Below are 16,936 nucleotides of genomic sequence, written 5' to 3' on the forward strand. Positions count from 1 at the left end.
CCTTACCAATGTGGCATTTTTTTCATCTAGATCCCTTTGCCTTTCCTTTCTGACTCTCGGGATAATCCCCTCAATTCTCATACCAATCTCCACCAGATGTTGGAATGAGGAGTACATATACGCATACATGCGGTCAAAGTATTCAGCCGGAAGTGACTTTAGCACAAACTCCAGCATCTCCCTTTCTGATAGTGGCGGTTGCACCATCTCAGCGTGCTTCTTCCACCTCCTAGCGAAGAGTTCAAAACTCTCGTCTTCACCTTTCCGGATGTTCAACAGATTAGCTTTAGTGAAATAACTTCTGATTCCGGCTTCAAAGTGTCGTATGAAGTGTTCTGATAAATCTTCCCGACTCGGGACCCAATCTAGGTCAATCAACTGAAACCATGCTAGCACGGGGCCCGTTAAACTTTGTCCGAAGTTTCGGATCGGTGTTTCGTCATCTTCATGGTGGCCAACCATTTGGCGAAGATAGTATGAGATATGCGCCGGAGGACATCCAACGCCATTATACTTCGTGCGGAAGGTCACTCTCGGGTTCGCGCCTTGAGGCGGAACATTTCTTGCTTGGGTGAGTAGCGTAATCAGCTCCTTCAACTCATCCATTTCCTCGACACATTGTCTCCTTGCTCTTCCAAGAGAGCGATCTTTCGATTTTGTGTGTCTATAGCCCGCCGTATCTCCGTAATCTGCATGTTTTCTTCTACCGCCATGGTATTCCTTTTGGTCATCAATTGCGATAAATCTGCTACCATGTTTGTCAAATGACGCATATGGGTCTCCAAATTAGAAAGTCGCACGTTGGACTCCTGGTTCACCTGTTCATTCCGAGGAGCCGCTTGGTCTTTAACTTCATCGACCGTTCCCACAAATTCATCACTTGCGGGGTCATCCATTCCACCCCACCCATCGGGAACTATATTTCCAGAGTCAACGAAAAAGCTTGGGGGTGCCGAATACAACACTTTAAAGTTGTACCCACCACTATCTTCCCCCAGGTTGTCAACTATTTCGCCCCTCTCTAGGGCCCTTTGCAAAAACCTTCTATCGCCTCGGCGGGCCTTATCCAGACGGACTTCATATTCGTCTGTCTCTTCAATTTCTTGGCCATCTTTAATGCTCATCAAGTATCCCGAGGGTATTTTTGGAACAGCTCCCCTCGTAGGTTTCATTGCAAATTCTTCGGACAACATGTCCACCGCCACGTAAGTCCCCTTGAAAGTGACATTTTCTATTTTTCCTATGACGCCCGGATTGATCAACTTTTCTAAGCAAGCCCCCTTTTGCTCCCAGGAAATACTCTCTCCTTCCGGGTATTGTGAGGCCAATGTCAAGACATCTCGCATTTTACTTATGTCCACTATGAACTCCAAAACTTCTTCCTCTTCGCCTTCAAAAATCGCGTTCACCTCGCGATGCTCGTGTAGCGAGTTCCGCTGCACATTTGGTTCAATTTTATCAAACTCTAGAACTTTTCCATCGATCAATGCTTGCACCTTGAACTTGAGAGCGAGGCAATTGTCTACGTTATGCCCTCTTTCTCCCATATGGTATATGCACGTCTGGGTCTCATCATACCTAGGAAATCTTGACGGGTGAGCTCTAGGTGGCTCTTTTGCAACTAAGCGATTCTCCAACAGCATGGGTAACAATTTGGATAAGGGTCGGGGTAGTGGGGTAAAAACAATTTGGTTCTTTTTTCTGAATTCCAGTGGTTTAGAAGCGGTCCAGGAGGACGTTCCTTGGGTAGGGATTGAAAGCGAGAAATTTCTGGGCTTTGGCGGGTTAGGGACAAAGGCTACTTCTCCGGTTTGCTCCCTATTATCCCTTGTCAAAGGGTATTGGCGTTTGAAAGGCGCTTCAAGTATTTTCTTTTCTCTTAGTGCCCACTCATGGCGTTACGCCACCTTGATCGGGTGCGCGAATGTCCGACACCCAGAGGTGTTCAGCTTGTCGAAAAATTCAAAGGGAAGGGCCTTGAGAAACAGGTCTATTAGTTCTTCTTCCGGGACGGGCGGCTTTACCCGCACGGCCGGTGTTCTCCATCTTTGGGCGTAGGCGCGAACGGCCTCGCTCTTTCCTTTCACTGTTCTCGGAAGGTCCTCTCTAGTGAGGGCGGTCAAAGTGTTAAACTTGTATTGCCGAAGGAACTCGTCTGCCGGTTTGTCCCAATCGGCGAGCCTCTCCGGCTCCAATTCAATGAACCACGCCAGGGCTGCCCCGGATAGGCTCTCTTGGAAGGTGTTAACCAAGAACGGAACATTGTCCGAGAATTGCGACATTCGGCGCAAATAATACTTCAAGTGCGCTTTGGGACACCCGGTCCCATTATATCTCCTCACAAAGTCCGGTTCCTTGTAGTCAGCAGGAACCTCTATCTTCTCAAACGGTGCAACCTTGTCGAACCTCGAGAGTTCATAACCCCGACTCGCCAAACACTCTTCGATCTTAGCCAGCCTTTTGATCTTCTCTTCCATTTTGAGGACCTGTCTCTCTTTCTTTTCCAAATCTATCACAACAGGAGGATCCTTAGGCGGTTTCTCCGGATTCAAAGTGGGATTAGCGGTAGGCGCCGGATTAGCGTTCGCTCCATCGGATGACCCCGCAGGGGCTTGGGGATTAGGATCAACGGGGTATCTCCCCTGGCTTGCAATCATCATTGCTTTCATCTCTGCCACCATTGTGGCGATCACATTCATTTGGTTTTCCAGATTACCCACACGAGGTGCGAGCTCTTCTTGTTCCATCCTTAATTTGCGCGTTTTGCTACGAGTCTTCGTATTTGTCACTCACCTATTTTCAGAATATCAAATTAGTATGGGAAATATTAAAGGATTGGAGACATTGATCCGTGGTAATTGACTTTTCTATATGTATGCATGAAATGCTCATAAAAGAAATAATATGTATTTATTACAACAGATTGTTCAAAGGCATCTAAAAGATAACAAATATGTAAAATCTAAATGGGGGAATGGATCTATCCAAGTCGGGGACGCTTCCACTCTTCTTGCTCTTCTGACCCATCAGAATCCCACAGGTATGGGTCTTCTCCTTCTTCTAACATCCACTGCTCCGGATCCTCGGGAATGTACGGCTCTACTCCCGGTACGTAGGGTACTATGTACTCCAGCTCATATGACTCCACCTCTTCAATCCGAGGAGATACGCACTCGGGTACATATGGCTCGACTGTTGATTGGCGATACTCCTTAAATTTCCGGATATACTCCTTGGAGGCTCTGTGAACGTTCATCTCATCATCCAAATAGTCCGGCCATTCAACTTGTTGCGGTGGGGAATTCTTCAAAGCGTGAAGAATAAGCTCGATCCGAGCCCGATATAACTTCTTTGCTTCTTTTGTAAGCTTTCCTCGTGTCATGTCGAACGAGAAAATCCCGGGACAAACATCCGGTGGTATCTCTTGTAAGACTCCAAATTGCCTTACCACTCGGATGGGGTAACATGCCACGGCGCCGGTACATCCCAATAGGGGAATAGGGCTATCTTCAACACCCATAATGCGAGCTTCTACAATCTTGGGCCAAGTCGGGCGCCACCTAATGTGCTCGGGTTTCAAATTGTCCAATAGCTCAACCCACTTCTTAAACGAGTATTTGGGTATAAGGGATTGACACTTGAGGAAGGATCTAAGAGGGTGGACGTGCTCATTAATCTCATAGCACCCCACTCGGAGTTGAAAAGTCTTTATATGAGAGGTGAACCACATGTGCAGTAGCCCACTAGACGCTTGAAAAACAGCCTTTCTTGAAGTTTTGGAACGATTTAAGGAAAGAAAGGTCTCAGCTAAGATCATGTACGAATAATCCCAGCGACAACATGCTTGTCCGGCTATATGGGTTATGGAAGGGTCAAAGGTAGTTCTAGAAGTTGGAAATAGGACAAATGCAAAGAAAGCCAAGATGAACACCTTTCCCGATTTATGACCGATTTCGGTGGGTAGAGAGGAATAATTGTCGAAAAGGAATGAGAAGGTGAATTTGTTGGAATTGGACTTGTAAACTTTTTCAATCTCGGAAGTTTTAAGACGGAGAAAACTCGATAACGAACGAGTGGAGTCCATGTCCAAAGGGGATTGAGCTATACGTTCTTCAAATTTGGCCCCGATAATAGCGGTATACTCCTCAAGCGTATGAGTCAACTCTAATCCTCGGAAGTTAAATGTCATTGTACGCGCGTCCCACGTCTTGGCTAGTGCTTGAATGAGCGCCGGTTGGTATTCCACTTTGATCAAATCTACAAGTCGTCCCGCACGCCCTTCGACGTAGGCCTTGTTGACGATGTTGAGGCGATCCCACCATATAGCGAGTTCCTTGCGCGGTATTGGGATGACTTTGATGTCTCCATTCCCCATGATCTAAAAATGCAAAAATGATGATCCTAAAGTCAATTACCACAGTTTAATATGCATATGCATGAAATGTGATGCAAATGTGCTAACCAGATTCCATGTCATCTTTTGGTAACATGAGGGTCAACTACTCCCACCTGACCCAAATAAGCCAAATAGGGTAGTCATGGACCTAATCTCACCCAAAGATCGCATGTAATCCGATTAAGATCATTTAAGCGTAATCGGGGTAGAAAGTCGCTCACAATTTGACAACTCATGGAATTTACAAGTCTAACACAATAAAGTCGAAAGAAATAGAACATGATAGCATCTAAAGATGTTCGGACAATAAATGTCGATGAAAGTACATAATCGACTCAAAATATAATGAAACCTAGAAAATGCCCCAAAGTCATACTAAACTAAATAGTTGGAACGGTGTCCTCATCCGATAAAATCTCCACTATCTCGGGAAGCTTGATATCTTCTTCATCATCGGAGGATATGGTGATGACTTCCTTCTTCTTAATCGGGGAGTGCTTTGGGGCCGTCTTGGTCGCACGAGACTTCCTTGCCAATTTCATATACAGCTCCCAGATTCTCTCCTTTTCACGCTTGATTTCCAAATGGCGTCCACAGCGGGTATAATCGCAACTTTCGCTACGAATGCGGTTCCGTCCATTGAGCTCCCGTCCATGGACAAATCCAAAAACCCGAAATGTAGCGGGTACTCGGTCCTCGAGTCGGACAGTCCTCCGCTCCCATGTGAATACGTCGGGTACATCAACACGACCTCGGGGCGCCATCTATCTAAAAAGGAAAATTTGACCTTCAACCCCGATCACTTAAACGATCTTACAAATTGTGATGATATGTCGTGAAAATGCATGATATGCAAAATTTAAATTTACAAGTTCAAAATAAAGAGGGTAGAAAGCCTTACCAACCGGCGTTACTCTTTTTTTGGTTTTTGATTTTAGGTATACCAACCGTCCATTTCACATGCGCATGAGACAAGTGAGGTTCAACTCTAAAGAAATCAAAAAGGCTCGGGTATGGACCTAAAAAGGCTCCCGCTATACAAATCGATGGGCCGCCCACAAGCGCAATCAAACAACAAGTGGGTAGGACCATCAATCTTGCATAGCGAGCGGGATCAAGTATGGTCAACCCAAGTGCAATCAAACACAAGAGCTTCGCATACCAATCCCTATCTATGGCGACCTAAAAGGTGATTTCGCGGCTCGGGTTTAGGCGCTTGTGTGTGCAGTGTCGTGATCCTCAAAATATGCAAGACATGCACCACAATTTATATTCAAAACACTGCTTCAAAATTTGCATAAATAAACAAACAATCCAAAACTCCATATCTGCATCAAAAATGGTTAGCACGTACGCCACCCCTTATAACTCCCATCTGCATCAATATTTAACACTTTTTGCTAGTGGACGTACCTCATCTTCAAGAGCATCTGCAGAAAACGAGGTTAGAAAACAATCAACATTTTTATCGGCTTAAGTCCTCTTAATATTCCCCAGCGGAGTCGCCGGTCTGTCGCGACCCTCTCCGTCGGTCGATAAAATCCCGGGCGGGGCGAGTAGGGTTAACGAGCCGATCCCCCTTATATATATATTTTTATGGGATCGCGGGTCTCTCCCAAGGCCCATTACTCGAATCGCGATGTCGGGTAGAATTTATCAAATATTAAAATTGACCTTGTGTGGTCGGGTGGCATGTGCGAGGTGTACATGCAATTTGGAGTCGCCACCGATCGATTTATTGGAAGGTACGATCGGAAAACCTTACCAAGCGGTCGGGAGAAACCGTTCGGTTCCGCGAAAACCAGAGATTATTGGGTCCGGGGACTTGGTTACGCCGAGATTTTCATTGACGCCCTTTCGGTTACCGATGTTGAGTGTTTTTCTAACCTAGCGTTGACACCCGATTTTTAATCATTTTTCTTTTATTTTTATTTTCCAAAATTCACCAAAAATTCACAAAAAATCAAAAAATTAAAAAATCAACATTGGAAGCCTTGGCCAAGCTTAAGGAACCAATTTGGAACAAAAAATAATTTTTCATATTTTTCGCATTTTTTTTAATATTTTCGGAAAATAGGAAAATACTTGAAAATTCATAAAAAAATACTTTTCGAGGTTACAAAAATACAGAAAAATGTCCAATATTTTTCTTTTAATTCGCTTTTCATATTGACCTCAAGAAAAATAAAAAATTGAGTTCAATTTTAGGTGTTCCTTCACAACGCCTAAGGTTGAATTTTCATAAAAAATACCAATTGAGTCTTTTTATTTGCAATTTTTTGCACATTTTAGGTCTAGACATTCAATTGCAGTCCCTTTGAACTTCAATTTGATCAATTGCACCCTCAATTGCGCGAATTGCACGAATTAGGCCAAACCCCCAAATTATTTGCAATTTAGTCCCTCAATTGGCCAATTTTTGAAATTACTTTTAATTGAGGGACTATTATAGTAAAATTGAACCGTTACCCTATGTTTTCATACATTTCAAATTGATTGGCATAGGTCACATGGTCCAATTTTATCAAATTGACATCCAATTGAACATTTCCCTAATTTGGGCAAATTGAAAAATTTGGGGTTTTCATAGAAATGGAGGTGAACTTTTGGGAAAAACCACTTTTTTAGATAATATTCAGGGTCCTAAGCCCAATTTTGAGGTTTAATTGCAAAAATTCACAGTAAAATTGGATTAATTTTGAAAATTATGCAAGAATTACTGTCTGAACCGGTTCGGACCGGTCTAACGACCGGTCGAACCGGCCCAAAGACATGATATCATCTTCCCCAAATTCACCCGTGCCATTTGCGGGTTCAACGATGGACTTTGACGATCAAATTGGAGTTCAATTCGTGCTTAATTGAATCAATTAACTTGGGGCTTTTGATCCTTAGGTCTAGGGTCGTCGATTGCCACCGGCGGCAAGGCCAATGGCCACCGGAGCACGGCGAAATCGCCGGTCAAAGACACCGGTATCCGAAAGTCAACAAATCCCCAAACCGTGTCAAATCTATGCTCCTTTGTGGCAAATTGGAGGACTAACGGACGGGGACGGAATCCTAATCGATTCCGTCACCGTCCGGCGACCATTTGGCACGTGTTGCCACGTGCGAAGCATCACCGACTCAAGCACCGGACGCGTGCAAATTCAAATCCGAGTATAAAAGGAACAAGAAGATTCCAGACGAGAGGGGAGGCTCATTTGGTTCGCGAGATTAAACAGAATAGAGAGAGAGAGAGTTAGAGAGAGAGAGAGAGCTCTCGGCGACCGCCATTGAAGAAAGCTCGAGCTCGGATCGCTCATCGCTCGTCTACTTGATTCAGAGCAAATCGAAGCTTGCAATCCATCCTTGAAGCTTCGTAGCAACTCCAGGAAGCTATCACACTTGTTCTATTGACCCGAAACCTCCTAGATCGATGAGTCGAACTTCCAATATCATCACTGTGCATCCATGGCATCACACTTATCCGAGCATGATCCTTGAAATTGTTGTGTGCGTTTTTGTTCTGGAACCTCACTAACCACTTCTCCATGTCCATTTTGTTTTGATTTTGCATAAATACTTCCAATCGAGTTCGCGAAATCCAACCTCCATTGCCGTTTCCTGTCGAAGCTTGTCTAGGTAAACCTAGATCAAACCAGGTCAATCTGACCTGCAGGTAAGGCTTCCGAACTCTATTTGAGTGTTTCCTATAATTTAATTCGTCTATATTGCCCCGTACCGCGTGATTGAACTTCGCGATATTGATTCTGTGCGAGCTTGATTGTCTGCGATCCCGTGGATGAAATACTGTGATTTTCAGATATGTTAATATAGAAGGAGAGGTGAGTAGAATGGCGTTGGTTTGGTGTCATTCCGGCGAGATCTCACCGTTAGATCTCGCCGGAACGTTTCTGGCCGTTCGTTGCGTCGTCCGGTGTGAGGTTGAAGACGATGACGTGGCGTGGTCAAATAGTCAACAGGCCGATGTGTCTTTGCTCGATAGGTCCAGTTTGAGTCTGAGTTGGCATAGCCGTTGGCGCGGGTAGTCCGACTCGGCTTTGATCAACGGTAGAGATAATTAGCTTAGTTTAATTTTTGACCGTTCGATTAGATTTTAGGCAATTTGTATATTAGGTAGAAAATAGAAAATGATCGAAACGGTACCGTTTAAGTCATAAAGGGGGCGACGTCGTTTAGAAGCCGAAGTAGATGCGTCGTCGTTTTATGTGCAGAAGGTTTGAATGGCTCGGATCGAGCCTTAAAATTAGATCGTGGCCGTCCGTTCTTTGTCAAATGCGGCGTCGTTTGGGTTAGTAGGAATCGACGGCCAAGATGAAGTCCGGGGATCTAATCTTGGCCGTCCGTCCGTTTAATGGCTTTGGCGACGTCGTTTTGAGAGTGACCGAGGCGACGTCGCTTTGTTTGCTGGTGTTTGGACGGCTGAGATTAATTCACAAATTGATCTCAGCCGTCCATTTCTTTTTTACATATTTTAGAATATCAAGAATTAGTATAGAAAATCAAAAAATATATAGAAATTTGTAGAAAATACGTATACGGCGTCGTTTTAGTGTTGCGAGCGGGTCAGTGAGAGGTCGGATCGGGTTGACCAGTCGTTGACCGGGTTGACCCGATCCGGTTCATTAATAAAAAAATAATAAAAAATAGAAAAGAAATTTCCAAAAAATCCAAAAAAAATTGCAAAAATACCTAAAAAATTCATAAAAATTCCCAAATTTTCACAAAAAAAAATTTCTAAAAATTCCTAGATCGATTCGGGACTCATAAAGTCTGGATCGAAAATTTTGAGACTTCGAGGGTCGATTAATTTCGATCCGGAAAATTTCCAATATTTTTGAAAAATAAATAAAAATTCCAAAAAAATAGAAAAAATTAGAAAATTTCCATAAAATCACAAAAAATGGGAAATGGCCACATTCAACTGGCCCGACCCCGATTTTGTGATTTTCGGGTCCCGACTCCCAAAAATGACCATTCTACCCTTCCGGGCCTTCCGTCCCAAATTTTCACCAAATCACCCTAAAATCCAAAATTGATTTTTGTGTGGGCCGATAGGGCCATTTTAGACATATCAAACCGTGATTGATTGATTTGATTGCTTGTAATGATTTTGATTGCGCATTAATTTCTCCGATTGTGATTGATTAGGATAGAAAATTCCCATCCGCATGAAAACTTAGAATCGTTAGGGCCTACCTCACCCGGTATTACATCCGTATGAATTCTTAGGTTAGAAAAACAATCAACATCGGTAACCGAAAGGGCGTCAAATATAAAATTTGGCGTAACCAAGTCCCCGGACCCAAAATCTCTATTTTCGCGGAACGGAACGGTTTCTCCCGACCGCTCGGTAAGGTTTTCCGATCGTACCTTCCAATAAATCGATCGGTGGCGACTCCAAATTGTATGTACATCTCGCACATGCCACCCGACCACACAAGGTCAATTTCGATATTTGATAAATTTTACCCGACATCGCGATTCGAGTAATGGGTCTTGGGAGAGACCCGCGATCCTTAAAAAAATACCCCGCCGATAACCGGGGGTCCTATAAAATTTATAAAAGAGGAGGATCGGCTCGTTAACCTCTTCGCCGGACGGACGGAGGGTCGCGACAGACCGGCGACTCCACTGGGTAAATATAAGAGGACTTAAGCCGATAAAAATGTTGATTGTTTTCTAACCTCGTCTTCTGCAGATGCTCTTGAAGATGAGGTACGTCCACTAATAAAAAGTGTTAAATGTTGATGCAGATGGGAGTTATAAGGGGTGGCGCCCGTGCTAACCATTTTTGATACGTATATGGAGTTTTGGATTGTTTGTTATTTATGCAAATTTTGAAGCGGTGTTTTGAATATAAATCGTGGTGCATGTCTTGCATATTAGAGGATCACGACATCGCACACACAAGCGCCTAAACCCGAGCCGCGAAATCACCTTTTAGGTCGCCATAGATAGAGATCGGTATGCGAAGCTCTTGTGTTTGATTGCACTCGGGTTGACCATATTTGATCCCGCTCGCTATGCAAGATTGATGGTCCTACCCACTTGTTGTTTGATTGCGCTTGTGGGCAGCCCATCGGTTTGTATAGCGGGAGCCTTTTTAGGTCCATACCCGAGCCTTTTTGATTTCTTTAGAGTTGAACCTCACTTGTCTCATGTGCATGTGAAATGGATGGTTGGTATACCTAAAACCAAAAACAAAAAAAAAGAGTAACATCGGTTAGTAAGGCTTTCTACCCTTTTTATTTTGAATTTGTAAATTTAAATTTTGCATATCATGCATTTTCACGACATATCATCACAATTTGTAAGATCGTTTAAGTGATCGGGGTGGAAGGTCAAATTTTCCTTTTTCGATAGATGGCGCACCGAGGTCATGTTGATGTACCCGACGTATTCACATGGGAGCGGAGGACCATTCGACGCGAAGACCGAGTACCCGCTACATTCCGAGTTTTCGGATTTGTTCACGGACGAGAGCTCAACGGACGGAACCGCATCCGTAGCGAGAGTTGCGATTATACCCGATGTGGACGCCATTTAGAAATGAAACGTGAAAAGGAGAGAATCTGGGAGTTGTACATGAAATTGGCGAAGAAGCCTCGTGCGACCAAAACGGCCCCAAAGCACTCCCCAATTAAGAAGAAGGAAGTCATTACCATATCCTCCGATGATGAAGAAGATGTCAAGCTTCCCGAGATAGTGGAGATTTCACCCGATGAGGATACCATTCCGATTGTCTAGATTAGTACGACTTTGGGGCATTTTCTAGGTTTTATTACATTTTGAGTCGATTATGTACCTTTTATTGACATTTATTGTCCGAACGTCTCTAGATATTATCATGTTCTATCTCTTTCGACTTTATTGTATTAGACTTGTAAATTTCTTGAGTTGTCAATTTGTGAGCGACTTTCTACCCCAATTACGCTTAAACGATCCTAATCAAATTACATGCCATCTTTGGGTGAGATTAGGTCCGTAACTACCCTATTTATCTTATTTGGGTCAAGTGGGAGTAGTTGACCCTCATGTTACCAAAAGATGACATGGAATTTGGTTAGCACATTTGCATCACATTTCATGCATATGCATATTAAATTGTGGTAATTGACTTTAGGATCATCATTTTTTGCATTTTTAGATCATGGGGAATGGAGACATCAAAGTCATCCCAATACCGCGCAAGGAACTCGCTATATGGTGGGATCGCCTCGACATCGTCAACAAAGCCTATGTGGAAGGACGTTTGGGACGACTTGTAGATTTGATCAAAGTGGAATACCAACCGGCGCTCATTCAAGCACTAGCCAAGGCATGGGACGCGCGCACAATGACATTCAACTTTCGAGGATTGGAATTGACCCCTACGCTTGAGGAGTATACCGCTATTATCGGTGCCAAATTTGAAGAACGTATAGCTCAACCCCCTTTGGACATGGACTCCACTCGTTCGTTATCGAGTTTCCTTCGCCTTAAAACTTCTGAAATTGAAAAAGTTTACAAATCCAATTCCAACAAATTCACATTCTTGTTCCTTTTCGACAATTATTCCTCTTTACCCACCGAAATCGGTCATAAATCGGGAAAGGTGTTTATCTTGGCTTTCTTTGCATTCGTTCTATTCCCGACTTCTAGAACTACCTTTGACCCCTCCATAACCCATATAGCCGGACAACATGTTGTCGCTGGGATTATTCGTACATGATCTTAGCTGAGACCTTCCTTTCCCTAAATCGTTCCAAATTTTCAAAAAAGGCTGTTTTCCAAGCGTCTAGCGGATTACTCCACTTGTGGTTCACCTCTCATATAAAGACTTTTCAACTCCGAGTGGGATGCTATGAGATCAATGAGCACGTCCACCCTCTTAGATCCTTCCTCAAGTGTCAATCCCTTGTACCTAAATATTCATTTAAAAAGTGGGTTGAGCTATGGGCCAATTTGAAACCCGAACATATTAGATGGCGTTTGACTTGGCCCAAGATCGTAGAGGCTCGCATTTCGGGTATTGAAGATAACCCTATTCCCTTATTGGGATGTACCGGCGCTGTGGCGTATTACCCCATTCGAGTGGTGAGGCAATTTGGAGTCTTACAAGAGATACCACCGGATGTTTGTCCTGGGATTTTCTCGTTCGACATGACACGAGGAAAGCTCACTAAGGAAACAAAGGAGTTGTATCGGGCCCGGATCAAGCTTATTCTTCACGCTTTGAAGAATTCCCCACTACAACAAGTTGAATGGCCGGACTATTTGAATGATGAGATGAACGTTCACAGAGCCTCCAAGGAGTATATCCAGAAGTTTAAGGAGTATCGCCAATCAACGGTCGAGCCATATGTACCCGAGTGCGTATCTCCTCGGATTGAAGAAGTAGAGTCATATGAGCCAGAGTACATAGTACCATATGTACCGGGAGTAGAACCGTACATTCCCGAAGATCCAGAGCGGTGGATGTCGGCGGAAGGAGAAGACCCATACTTGTGGGATTCCGATGGATCAGAAGAGCAAGAAGAGTGGAAGCGTCCCCGACTTGGATAGATCCATTCCCCCATTTAGATTTTACATATTTGTTATCTTTTAGATACTTTTGAACAATTTGGTTTGTAATAAATACGTACTATTTCTTTTATGAGCATTTCATGCATACATATAGAAAAGTCAATTACCACGGATCAATGTCTCCAATCCTTAATATTTCCCATACTAATTTGATATTCTGAAAATAGGTGAGTGACAAATACGAGAACTCGTAGCAAAACGCGCAAATTAAGGATGGAACAAGAAGAGCTCGCACCTCGTGTGGGTAATCTGGAAAACCAAATGAATGTGATCGCCACAATGGTAGCGGAGATGAAGGCAATGATGATTGCAAGCCAGGGGAGATACCCCGCTGATCCTAATCCCCAAGCCCCTGCGGGGTCATCCGATGGAGCGAACGCTAATCCGGTGCCTGCCGCTAATCCCACTTTGAATCCGGAGAGACCACCTAAGGATCCTCCTGTTGTGATAGATTTGGAAAAGAAGGAGAAACAGGTCCTCAAAATGGAAGAGGAGATCAAAAGGCTTGCTAAGATTGAAGAGTGTTTGGCGAGTCAAGGTTATGAACTCTCGAGGTTCGACAAAGTAGCACCATTTGAGAAGATAGAGGTTCCTGCGGACTACAAGGAACCGGACTTTGTAAGGAGATATAATGGGACCGGGTGTCCCAAGGCGCACTTGAAGTATTATTTGCGCCGAATGTCTCGGTTCTCCGACAACATCCCACTATTGGTTAACACCTTCCGGGAAAGCCTATCTGGGGCAGCCCTGGCATGGTTTATTGAATTGGAGCCGGAAAGGCTCGCCGATTGGGACAAACGGGCAGACGAGTTCTTTCGGCAATACAAGTTTAATACTTTGACTGCCCTTACCAGAGAGGACCTTCTGAGAACTACAAAAGGAAAGAGCGAGGCCGTTCGCGCCTACGCCCGTAGATGGAGAGCACCGGCTATGCAAGTAAAGCCGCCCGTCCCGGAAGAAGAACTAATAGATCTGTTTCTCAAGGCCCTTCCATTTGAATTTTTCGACAAGCTGAACACCTCCGGGTGTCGGACATTTGCGCACCCGATCAAGGTGGCGGAGCGCCACGAGTGGGCATTAAGAGAAAAGAAGATACCCGAGGCGCCTTTTAAACGCCAATACCCTTTGAGAAGGGATAATAGGGAGCAAACCGGAGAAGTAGCTTTTGTCCCTAACCCGCCAAAGCCCAGAAATTTCTCGCCTTCAATCCCTACCCAAGGAACATCCTCCTGGACCGCTTCCAAACCACCGGAATTCAGAAAAAAGAACCAAATTGTTTTCACCCCACTACCCCGACCCTTATCCAAATTACTACCAATGCTTCTGGAAAACCGCCTAGTTGCAAAAGAGCCACCTAGAGCTCACCCGCCAAGATTTCCTGGGTATGATGAGACCCAGACGTGCATATACCATATGGGAGAAAGAGGGCATAACGCGGACAACTGTCTTGCTTTGAAGTTCAAGGTGCAAGCATTGATCGATGGAAAAGTTCTAGAGTTCGATAAAGCTGAACCAAATGTGCAGCAGAACCCGCTACCCGAGCATCGCGAGGTGAACGCGATCTTTGGAGGTGAAGAGGAGGAGGTTCTGGAGTTCATAGTGGACATGAGTAAAATGCGGGATGTCTTGTCATTGGCCTCGCAATACCCGAAAGGAGAAAGTATTTCCCGGAAGCAAAAGGAGGTTTGCTTAGAAAAGCTGATTAACTTGGGCATCATAGGAAAAATGGAAGACGTCGCTTTCAAGGGGACCTACGTGGCGGTGGACATGCTATCCGAAGAATTTGCGATAAAACCTACGAGGGGAGCTGTTTCAAAAATACCCTCGGGATATTTGATGAACATCAAAGATGGCCAAGAAATTGAAGAGATAGACGAATATGAAATCCGTCTGGATAAGGCCCGCCGAGGCGATAGAAGGTTTTTGCAAAGGGCCCTAGAGAGGGGCGAGATAGTGGATAATCTTGGAGAAGATAGTGGTGGCTACAACTTTAAAGTGCTATATTCGGCGCCTCCGAGTTTTTTTGTTGATTTTGGAGATGTAGTCCCCGATGGTTGGGGAGGAATGGATGCCCCCCGAAAGTGAAGAATTTGTGGGAACGGTCGATGAAGTCAAGGACCGGGCGGTCCCTCGGAATGAACAGGAGAATCGAGAGGTCGATATGCGACTTACTAATCCGGAGACGCACATGCGTCATTTAACAACTATGGTAGCAGATTTATCGCAATTGACGACCAAAAGGAATACTATGGCGGTAGAAGAAAGCATGCAGAATCTGGAGATACGGCGGGCCATAGATACACAAAATCGAAAGATCGCTCTCTTTGGAAGAGCAAGGGGACAATGTGTCGAAGAAAATGGATGAGTTGAAGGAACCGATTACGCCACTCACCCAAGCAAGAAATGTTCCGCCCCAAGGCGTGAACCCAAGAATGGTCTTCCACACGAAGTATAATGGCGCCGGGTGTCCTCTGGCGCATATATCATACTATCTTCGCCAAATGGTTAGCCACCATGAAGATGACGAAACGCTGATCCGGAATTTCGGACATAGTTTAACGGGCCCCGCATTAGCATGGTTTCAGTTAATTGACCTAGATTGGGTCCCGAGCTGGGAGGATTTATCGGAGCACTTCTTACGTCACTTTGAAGCTGGAATTAGGGGTTATTTCACTAAGGCCAATTTGCTGAATATCGGGAAAGGTGAAGACGAGAGTTTTGAACTCTTCGCTAGGAGGTGGAGGAAATACGTTGTGATGGTGCAACCGCCGCCGTCGGAGAGAGAAATGCTGGAGTTCGTACTAAAGTCACTTCCGGCGGAATACTTTGACCGCATGTATGCATATACTTACTCCTCATTCCAACATCTAGTGGAAATTGGTATGAGAATTGAGGGGATTATCCTAAGAGTCAAAAAGGAAAGGCAGAGGGATCCGGATGAAGAAAATGCCGTCTTGGTAAGACCAGGTCCGTAACATAACCCCGAAGATGTTCATGAGGACGAAATGATCGGGATGGTAGATACCCCGATTCGTTTCGTGATTGATTTGAACAAAGTTGATAGCTGGGATTTGGAAGCTTCTAGTTCGGAACAACCGTCATCACCAAAAAAGATCATACCGGTGAAGATTAAGTTACCGCCTGTGGAAGAGTACAACTCGAAGGCGGTGCATTGGGATTATGGAACGGGCGAGATTGACGCCATAATGAGATCGGGAAGGTGTTATCCACCGAGAGAAGCGGATTCTGAAAAGAGAGTCCCAACTGCGGAAGAAGTTGAGAAGTTGCAATCGGTCGTAAGGACCGGTGAATATGAGGTCGTTGACCAACTGCGGAAAATGCCGGCACTGATTTCCTTATTAGATCTCTTCAAGAATTCTGAAAAGCACAAGAATGCCCTTTTGAAGGTGCTGGATGAAGTGCATGTTCCGGAGACAATTAACGAAATGCAACCGGAAGACTTCGTAGGTGCTATCCTCTTAAAAGATTAGATATCTTTTTCGGATGAAGATTTCCCGAAAGAAGGGCGAGTCCACAAATGAGCTCTCTACATCGCCGTGAGGTGTCATGGAAAGGAGGTTCCTCATGTTACGATTGATAATGGCTCGCTTTTAACCTATGTCCTCCGAGCACTTTGAGAAGCTTGGGGTTCAATGAAGATTTTGTGAAAACATCCAAAGCCACCATCCGGTCATTTGACGGAGTCTCCAAGAATGTGGTAGGAGAGATTGAGCTGGACATTGACATTGGACCGGTGACTTTCTCTATACCGTTCCAAGTCTTGGATATTCCTAGCGCCTTCACCTTGCTCCCGGGAAGACCATGGATTCATGTGTCCGGAGCGGTACCTTCCTCCCCGCATCAAAAGTTAAAATTTGTGGTCAAGGGTCGGTTGATCACCGTCCATGGCGAGACAGGACATCGGGCCGCTTTAAAAGGGATGATTCCATACATTGAACCCTCAAAGGA

Source organism: Rhodamnia argentea, chromosome 4 (assembly GCF_020921035.1).
Source record: "Rhodamnia argentea isolate NSW1041297 chromosome 4, ASM2092103v1, whole genome shotgun sequence".
Classification (NCBI taxonomy): domain Eukaryota; kingdom Viridiplantae; phylum Streptophyta; class Magnoliopsida; order Myrtales; family Myrtaceae; genus Rhodamnia; species Rhodamnia argentea.